The sequence below is a fragment of the Oncorhynchus masou genome, chromosome 6 (assembly GCF_036934945.1).
Source record: "Oncorhynchus masou masou isolate Uvic2021 chromosome 6, UVic_Omas_1.1, whole genome shotgun sequence".
Lineage (NCBI taxonomy): Eukaryota > Metazoa > Chordata > Actinopteri > Salmoniformes > Salmonidae > Oncorhynchus > Oncorhynchus masou.
The window spans coordinates 80,638,228-80,649,103 of record NC_088217.1 but is presented as its reverse complement, the minus strand read 5'-3'; the positions used below and the strand labels follow the sequence as shown (position 1 = coordinate 80,649,103).

At 38.9% G+C, this 10,876-nt stretch overlaps 1 pseudogene; it reads left to right on the top strand.

Moving 5' to 3' along the window:
* Positions 1 to 6,495, top strand: part of LOC135541713 (poly(rC)-binding protein 3-like) — a 7,345-nt pseudogene extending 850 nt beyond the window's left edge.
* The last annotated feature ends 4,381 nt before the right edge of the window (positions 6,496 to 10,876 follow it).

Sequence of the window (10,876 nt, the reverse complement as noted above, 5' to 3'; positions counted from 1 at the left end):
CTATAACACTCTCTCTACCCCTCTTCCCCTCTCCTTCCTCTCCTCAGTCCCCACCCGAAAGGTGCCACTATCCCCTACCGCCCCAAGCCTGCCTCCACCCCCGTCATTTTTTCAGGTGGCCAGGTAAGAGCCGACCCGCTGGGGGCCTCCACTGCCAACCTCAGCCTCTTACTGCAGCACCAGCCACTGCCTGTTAGTGTCACTTCCAGGTTTTATCACTCACCTCCTCACCACTGCCACTGCCTCTGCTGGCATGATATCATCACCACCATCATCATCACCACTATCATCACCAGAACTGGGCTAGCTGCCATTTCAGTGCCAGCTGACTCAGGACTTGATCCTAAACATGATCCAAAAATATGTTGGATGAAGTTGCTGTGCTGGCTGGTGTTGAAATTGAATTCAGCCCAATGCTGACCCCATTATCACACTGTGAACCCGATGAGCACACATCAATTAGGTCCAAGCACATTCCCCTGACAGTGGGTCCTCGACTCCTTCCTCCAATCACATCTCTCCCCAGCCCTCACGGTAGCCACTCCCACCTGGCTCTTCTCAGCCAGTGCAGTTAACCTGAACCTGATTGATGTGAGGGGTGAAGAACTAGAGAGGGGAGTCTAGAGGACAATGGAGGAGCTTGCAATATGATTAAAGAGAGCAGTTATTATTGTAAATAAAATAGTAAAATTAGTTCTATGCCTACCACATCATTTTCCTAAAAAATAAAAATTAAATTGCCCTACTACCCAAGAAATGATCAGTAACATGTTTAGTACATCAGCAAAGTATTTGTGTGCAAGCTCCCATTGTTTATCCAACTCCCTCCAACAGATATTATATCACATTTCTTTATGAATAATTGCCTGAAATATGACATTATCTCAAGTTTCACAAATGGTGACTTGCAAAAATGGAGCCACATAAGTGGTCAGACTGAAGTAGACAGTTATGTTCAGTATTCACCTCAGGACCAAGGATATGATATCTGAATTGTTTTTCAAGGTTGCTCATAGATCCTTTTTTTGTTGCTAGCATTGTATGTTTAATTTTGACATTAATTTAACTTGATTTCCATAAAAGATAATACTAAGACAGGGTTGGGGTCTATTCCATTTAAATTCTAGTCAATTCAGGAAGTACACTGAAATTCTAATTCAAATTCTCTTAAATGTTTTTCAATGAGGAAATGTGGAATTGGAATTTGGTTTACTTTCTGCATTGACTGGAATTGAAATGGAATTTGCCCAACCCTGCTAAGAGAATACTGAAAGAGTTATCAAGTGACTAGAATCAGTGAATATGACTCTGATAGATGTGGGGTCACGAATGTAGAGCACTACCGCCCCTAGTGGAGGTATAGTGGAAGTACACGGACTTTCCCAAACTCGGGCCCCAGGACACCAAGGGTGCACGCTTTGGTTTTTGCAAGAGCAGAACACAGCTGATTCAAGTAATCAACTAATCATCCAGCTTTGAAATTTGAATCAGCTGTGTAGTGTTCGGGCAAAAAAACAAAATGTGCACTCCTTGGGGTCCGAGGACCGAGTTTGGGAAACTGATTTAGCCACTTCCATCAGCAGATTCTAATAGCGTTGTATGTTTCTCCCTCTCTTTCCAGGCTTACACCATTCAGGGACAATACGCCATCCCTCACCCTGACGTGAGTTCTAATTCCATGAGACAGTCTTCTCTCTACACTCTACTCTCTCGTTTCCAATCCTATTAATATTAACCCATAATATTAATACTACCAATTCTGAAAAGTAATTTCTGTCTCTTTCAAATCTGAAATTACTCACAACCTCTGTCCTTCGTTTGGAGCCAAACTTCATAGGACTTGGCCTGTAGGAAAACGAGCAGAGGGACACAGAAAGAAAACAATTATTTCCTTATCACCCAGAATAATAAGGATACCGGTTGCTCAAGTGAGGAATGTGAAAGTTAAGTGCAGTATTTCTTCAGAGAGGAGGAGGTCAATTTCAAGGAATACCTCAACGTAGTCAATCGGACATGGTATGTTTCATGACTCCATGTTGGGTCCAAGTGTTTCAGACACAGACATCCATGAACTACATTTCACATGGCACCATCCAAACACACAGAGACATCCTTTCTTCACCGACTCGGGCCAAGTCCTCTATGAGTTTCCTTTCTCTCTCTCTCTCTCCTCCTATCTGTGTCACTGCTTCTCCTGAATCCTGTCTTTCTTCTTGTACGGTTTCTTGGTGACAGACCTGACCTGTGTGCGTGTGTGTGTGTGTGTTTTAACGATGCCCTCATAGCTCTGCTGTCCCTCCTACCCCCCTCAGCAGTTGACCAAGCTCCACCAGTTGGCTATGCAGCAAACCCCCTTTAACCCCCTTGGACAGACCACCCCTGCCTTCCCCGGTACGTACCCACCTACACGAGAACCACCCTCTACCAAATCTCCTTCTCTTTTTTTACCTGTAGAGACACACACACACTTCCTCCTCTTTCTCTCTCTTCCTCTGTCTTTCTCTGTTCATTCTCTTCCTGTTGTTCTTTGTGCTGCGCTTCCGATGACATGGCCACCTGGTGGTTGCTCTTGTTGACCTTTTATTTGTAGTTTTTCAAATATTTGGTTCATTTTCTTAATCTGCTTTTGTAGCTCCTGAAGATTTTGGTCCTTCCGAGTTAGTTTTATCTGGGTCGGCGGGTAAATCTCCCTTGGTTTGAGAACCAGCCCCCTTTCCAACAGAGAAGCAGAAGCCACAGGCTCCTCTCTCAAGACCTCTGCAGGAGCATCTCCAATCAGGGTTCCGACTATAGGTCTCCAAAGCTAACTGTCGCTCACAGCGGACGCCACCCTCCCCGTGCAAAACTATATTTTATGCCGTGTCCCCTCTCTCGGTCTCTCTCTCCCATATAGCAGGTCTGGATGCCAGTAACCAGGCCAGTACTCATGAACTCACCATTCCCAATGATGTGAGTATGGGGACCATGGAGCTTTTCATTTGACATTTGTCATCTATTGTCATGTAAGGGATGGGTAAGGTGATTTCACCAATAGTCAGTCAATATTTTAACAAACAGTTTTCAAATGCTTGCATGCACCGCCATGGATATATTTGTAAAAATAGAACAATGGGGTCAGTGTTTCATGGTGCGTGTGACTTTGCCTGCATTCCATTCAGACTTTGCTATTCCCCTGTTTTAAGTCCCTCCGCCTCTTCTTCCCAGCTAATAGGCTGCATAATCGGGCGCCAGGAACCAAAATCAACGAGATCCGTCAGATGTCTGGGGCGCAGATCAAAATTGCTAACGCCATGGAAGGGTCATCGGAGCGCCAGATCACCATCACAGGAACCCCGCCAACATCAGCCTGGCCCAGTACCTCATCAACGCAAGGTCAGAGTTCTGGCAGACACACACACTACAATTGACAAAGGGGTCAATAGCTCACCTGTTGTCCCGGGATCCTCTGTTTGTCTGTTTGTTGTTATTACATTATCTTCAGGTGAAGTGTTTGACAGAAACAATGATGCACTCCTTTCCCATCATGCCCTGTGGCAGGTTCAGAGACGTGGCGGCCATGTGGAATGACCCATCCTCCATGACGACATCCTAAGGACCCAGCCCGGCCGGCCTCCACTCCCTCTGCTCCGCCCCCTCCATCTCCTGACCACTGAAGACATGATGTTCCTACCTAACTCCTGATGATGATGCCCTCTAGACTAATGAATCTGGCTCTGATAACAACTCCCTTGACCCTCCAGCTTACTACCATGATCGCTCTCTAATAAGAGACCTGTTTCTTTCAGAGAAACTGAAAAAATAAGTAATGTCTTTGTTTTCGTTGATTTTAGACCTTTAGACAAGTGTTGAAGCATGTTGAACGTTCATTAGGATCAAATTGTGTTATTCTGAATTCTCTCTCTATCACTCTCTCTGCTAGTGTTACAAAATAGGATTTCAATATCAGTTTGAAAAAAAATGTACAAAAAAAATGTAAAAGTGTAAAAACATTGGGAAAAAATGCTACTCTTCCATTTTCTAGGTGCTGGGTGATGCTATCGGCACAGTAAGGTGGGATGGAGCCCAATGATTACTTTATGATGCTCTTTTGAAAAGAGGTCTTTTTTAGGTCAATTTAATCGTTCTATTTTTACCCCTATTTGGATCCTTAAAATGATCTGCTTACTAATCCGATCTCAACCCATAACTTTTTGCTGCATCGCATGACCTCTTTGAGCCAATGGTATCACTCCTAGAGCCCTCCTTTCTATGTCCATTTCTTGTATTTTACATTATGACTTATACTGCATGTGTTCAGTAATGTATTGTATGTATTTGAGTATTCCAGTTTGGTGTAAGTGTTCCTATGGTGTTGCTATGTTATTGCTGGTGGGAGGAGCTATTGGAGTTGGGCTCATTGTAATGGCTGGAATGGAATTAATGGAACTGAGTCAAGCATGTGGTTCCCATATGTTTGATGTGTTTGATACTATTCCATTTATTCCATTCCAGCCATTACAATGAGCCCGTCCTCCTATAACTCCTCCCACCAGCCTCCACTGCTCCAAACCTTTTTTTTTTTTTTTTTTTTGCCATTCACATCTCGTCCTACTACCACCCCAAATGAATAACTCTCCCTCACATACTCCAGGAAACCTATTTATAGTATTTAAGAAGCATGAAAGGAAATTACTCAAGAAAAGAATCATCAGTGGCTAAAAACTGTATCCTAACTGACTGAAAACTAAAATGATTGTTTACTCGATTTCTTAACCAAGACTACTGTGGGTGACCACATAGTCAGCTATGCTACGCTCATGCAATAGACAATTCAACTCTTCATTATACTGTGGACTGCCTCTAGTGTGTGAGGAATTAGTTGGACTTAAGACTATTGCTGTGTCCAAATTCTCTTAGTTAGCTTCCTTTCGTCGTCTCCTTCACTCCCATGTCCACGACAGATAAAAGAGGCTTCAATGTACTACTCTTGAAGGAAAGGAGACCAGGAGAGGAAGCTGTTTGATATTATTGGGACGTGGCCATAGATGTTTATGGATGGAGCCAAATGTTTATGGGCCATGGAATGTTCCGGGGTTCATGGGGGAACCCGTGGGGCCTGGGCGGACATGTTTACCCCCCATGCCGCCACATTCGCGATTGTTCATCCATCATGTTAGTTTTATTATAATATTGTTTATTTAATGCTTTAGGTTTTGAATGTCATTATGCTTTTACGATGATGTCAACAGATTAGATGACAAAGTCATGTTGCTTGTTTTAAGTGATGATTTAAAAAACAAATTGCAATTCTATTTATTGTTTCTTGGTGCATTATAATGACTGTTTTGGTTAATCATGATATTTAAGCTAGGTTTTTTTTGTGTGTATTGTATTGTATTTCAGGGTAGGTTTGGGCTATATTTGCTTGGATTAAACATGTCAAATTCTCTTCATAACAATTCTCAAGCTTATTCAAAGTATAGGCGGTTGTGACATGGCATGTTTGCAAGCCTGGGCTGAGGTCATATTCAGCTCTGATGCATATGAACAGCCATTGAATGTTATCCTCTCAACACAGGTCATTCATTCACTGTCCAACTGGTTTCAAGTACAGTAAAAACCATCCTGGTCTGGATTTTCATTCTGTAAGACTGGTTTGTTTCATGTAACTCCCTGGTTTGGTTTCAATATGCTGAGCCTGACTTTGGGTCTAATTTCAACCGCTTTCATCATATAAACGTGATACGTCAATGGACCAAATGCTGTACTGATGTACTGAACGATGCATAGTTGATTATTATTCTGCAATAATTCTTACATTTTGATGTTAAACATAAGTAGTAGTGCTAGCCTTGACATTATGGGTTTGTGTTATTCGTTTAATTTACATTTTTTGTCATAGCTTGTAATTCAATGGAATGTTTGTCATTTAAGCAAGTTAAAATGTCTGTTTTTTTTGGCAAGCTCGCTTTTTTAGAACTGTTCAGCTTCTCATCATCGATTGCATTCAGACTAGGCAGGAATATTGAATTGTTGAAATAGTGATGCCAATGTGATTTCAATAACTTCAATATCCATATGTTGTTACAGTGTATTGAAACTGTATTTACACTGGCGTATATGACTGAGTATACACACCTACTGAAACAGACTAAAATGCAACTGATGCAATAACAAGGGAATGATGTGCAATTATTATTTGTATTTTTTCTTGTGCATATAATACAAGGAAAGTTTGTCATGTATTTACAACTCATTGTTGCTCCTTGACCTCCTTCCTTTCTGGATGGCGGCAGCAACAAAAATTGAAAAAATACATGAGATATTTTTTTTCAGCTTTTGCTCCTGTATATTTTGCTTATTTAGGAAAATGTATCGGAGCTTGGTATATATTTTCAGTTGGATTATTTGCAATGAGCAAATCTATTTTAGGTTTGAAGTAATTTCATTATTTAGGTTACTTTTGAAAATGTTTGTAAGTAAGAAAATGAATAAAGTTTTTTTTCTTCTTGTGAACCTAGGTTTGTCTTGTATCATTTTGATCTTCAATGATATCAAAAGGGGCTTGTTTTTTCTGTGTTGCCCATCAAAATGGTACTGTCAGTGGCAAAAATGTTACTGTCAGCGGCGTACATGCCATCTTGTATGTCTTCTTGAATGTCTCATCTTGATGGTATCATCCTGAATGTCCCACCTTGAATGTCTCATCTTGAATGTCTCATCTTGAATGTCTCATCTTGATGGTATCATCCTGAATGTCTCATCTTGAAAGTATCATCTTGAATGTCTCATCTTGATGGTATCATCTTGAATGTCTCATCTTGAATGTCTCATCTTGAATGTCTCATCCTGAATGTCTCATCTTGAATGTCTCATCTTGAATGTCTCATCTTGAATGTCTCATCTTGAATGTCCAATCTTGATGGTATTATCTTGAATGTCTCATCTTGATGGTATCATCCTGAATGTCTCATCTTGAATGTCTCATTGAATGTCTCATCTTGATGGTATAATCTTGAATGTCTCATCTTGATGGTATTATCTTGAATGTCTCATCTTGATGGTATCATCCTGAATGTCTCATCTTGAATGTCTCATTGAATGTCTCATCTTGATGGTATAATCTTGAATGTCTCATCTTGATGGTATAATCTTGAATGTCTCATCTTGATGGTATTATCTTGAATGTCTCATCTTGATGGTATCATCTTGAATGTATCATCTTGAATGTCTCATTGAATGTCTCATCTTGATGGTATAATCTTGAATGTCTCATCTTGATGGTATCATCTTGAATGTCTCATCTTGAATGTCTCATCTTGATGGTATTATCTTGAATGTCTCATCTTGATGGTATCATCTTGAATGTCTCATCTTGAATGTCTCATCTTGATGGTATTATCCTGAATGTATCATCTTGAATGTCTCATTGAATGTCTCATCTTGATGGTATAATCTTGAATGTCTCATCTTGATGGTATCATCTTGAATGTCTCATCTTGAATGTCCAATCTTGATGGTATTATCTTGAATGTCTCATCTTGATGGTATCATCCTGAATGTCTCATCTTGAATGTCTCATTGAATGTCTCATCTTGATGGTATAATCTTGAATGTCTCATCTTGATGGTATTATCTTGAATGTCTCATCTTGATGGTATCATCCTGAATGTCTCATCTTGAATGTCTCATTGAATGTCTCATCTTGATGGTATAATCTTGAATGTCTCATCTTGATGGTATAATCTTGAATGTCTCATCTTGATGGTATTATCTTGAATGTCTCATCTTGATGGTATCATCTTGAATGTATCATCTTGAATGTCTCATTGAATGTCTCATCTTGATGGTATAATCTTGAATGTCTCATCTTGATGGTATCATCTTGAATGTCTCATCTTGAATGTCTCATCTTGATGGTATTATCTTGAATGTCTCATCTTGATGGTATCATCTTGAATGTCTCATCTTGAATGTCTCATCTTGATGGTATTATCCTGAATGTCTCATCTTGATGGTATCATCCTGAATGTCTCATCTTGATGGTATCATCTTGAATGTCTCATCTTGATGGTATAATCTTGAATGTCTCATCTTGATGGTATAATCTTGAATGTCTCATCTTGATGGTATTATCTTGAATGTCTCATCTTGATGGTATCATCTTGAATGTCTCATCTTGAATGTCTCATTGAATGTCTCATCCTGATGGTATCATCCTGAATGTCTCATCTTGATGGCATAATCTTGAATGCCTCATCTTGATGGTATTATCTTGAATGTCTCATCTTGATGGTATCATCTTGAATGTCTCATCTTGATGGTATCATCTTGAATGTCTCATCTTGAATGTCTCATCTTGAATGTCTCATCCTGGTGGTATCATCTTGAATGTCTCATCTTGATGGTATTATCTTGAATGTCTCATCTTGATGGTATCATCCTGAATGTCTCATCTTGAATGTCTCATCTTGATGGTATAATCTTGAATGTCTCATCTTGATGGTATAATCTTGAATGTCTCATCTTGATGGTATTATCTTGAATGTCTCATCTTGATGGTATCATCTTGAATGTATCATCTTGAATGTCTCATTGAATGTCTCATCTTGATGGTATAATCTTGAATGTCTCATCTTGATGGTATTATCTTGAATGTCTCATCTTGATGGTATCATCTTGAATGTCTCATCTTGAATGTCTCATTGAATGTCTCATCTTGATGGTATAATCTTGAATGTCTCATCTTGATGGTATTATCTTGAATGTCTCATCTTGATGGTATCATCTTGAATGTCTCATCGTGAATGTCTCATTGAATGTCTCATCCTGATGGTATCATCCTGAATGTCTCATCTTGATGGTATTATCTTGAATGTCTCATCCTGAATGTCTCATCTTGATGGTATCATCCTGAATGTCTCATCTTGATGGCATCATCCTGAATGTCTCATCTTGATGGTATCATCCTGAATGTCTCATCTTGATGGTATCATCCTGAATGTCTCATCCTGATGGTATCATCCTGAATGTCTCATCTTGATGGCATCATCCTGAATGTCTCATCCTGATGGCATCATCCTGAATGTCTCATCTTGATGGCATCATCCTGAATGTCTCATCTTGATGGTATCATCCTGAATGTCTCATCCTGATGGTATCATCCTGAATGTCTCATCTTGATGGCATCATCCTGAATGTCTCATCTTGATGGTATTATATTTAATGTCTCAACTTGAAAGTCTCATCTTGATGGTATAATCTTGAATGTCTCATCCTGATGGTATCATCCTGAATGTCTCATCCTGATGGCATCATCTTGAATGTCTCATCTTAAATGTCTCATTGAATGTCTCATCTTGATGGTATCATCCTGAATGTCTCATCCTGATGGTATCATCTTGAATGTCTCATCTTGATGGTATTATCTTTAATGTCTCATCTTGATGGTATCATCTTGAATGTCTCATCTTGATGGTATTATCTTTAATGTCTCAACTTGAATGTCTCATGTTGATGGTATCATCTTGAATGTCTCATCTTAATGCTATCATTTTGAATGTCTCGTCTTGATGGTATCATTTTGAATGTCTCATCTTGATGCTATCATTTTGAATGTCTCATCTTGATGGTATCATTTTGAATGTCTCATCTTGATGGTATCATTCTGAATGTCTAGTCTTGATGGTATCATCCTGAATGTCTCACCTTGAATGTCTCATCTTTGAACGTATCATCTTGAATGTCTAATCTTGATGGTATCATCTTGATGTCTCATCTTGAATGTCTCATCTTGAATGCTTCATCTTTCATCTTGTATGTCTAGGAGTTACCACTAGAGGGCCTAGCGATGCAGGAGAAGAACACAGTATCCATCAAATTAATTCAATTCTTTTAATTTTTTTTAATCTTTGATTTGGAAAACGGAGGGCACCATTGAGACCAGGGTCTCATTCTCAAGGGAGCCCTGTGAACATCAACACAATACAATAGAACATACAGCAAAATAACAACATCAACACAATACACCATATAGTAAAATAACAACATCAACTCAACACAATACACAGCAAAATAACATCAACACAATACAACATACAGCAAAATAACATCAACACAATACAACATATAGCAAAATAACAACAGCAATACAATACAACATATAGCAAAATAACAACATCAACACAATACAACATCTAGCAAAATAACAACATCAACACAATACACCATATAGCAAAATAACAACATCAACACAACATATAGCAAAATAACAACATCAACACAATACAACATATAGCAAAATAACAACATCAACACAATACAACATATAGCAAAATAACAACATCAACACAATACAACATATAGCAAAATAACAACATCAACACAATACAATCAATACAAGACCAATCAAAACAAACACAACCATCACTAGCTGCTGTATGGGTTTGAACAGGAGAAACATACAGTATGTCAGTGGTGCAAAAAGCACCCAATTGTCATCGTTGAGTAACAGTAAAGATACCTTAATAGAAAATGACTCAAATAAAAGTGAAAGTCACCCAATAAAATACTACTTGAGTAAACGTCTAAAAGTATTTGGTTTAAAAAAAACTTAAGTATCAAAAGTAAATGTAATTTATAAAATGTACTTAAGTATCAAAAGTAAAAATCATTTCCAATTCCTTATATTAAGCAAACCAGACGGCACGATTTTCTTGTTTTTAAAATTTACAGATAGCCAGGGGCACACTCCAACACTCAGACATAATTTACAAACTAAGCTTTTGTGTTTAGTGAGTCCGCCAGATCAGAGGCAGTGGGGATGACCAGGGATGTTCTCTTGTTAAGTTTGTGAATTGGATCATTTTTCTGTCCCGCCAACTATTCAAAATGTAAT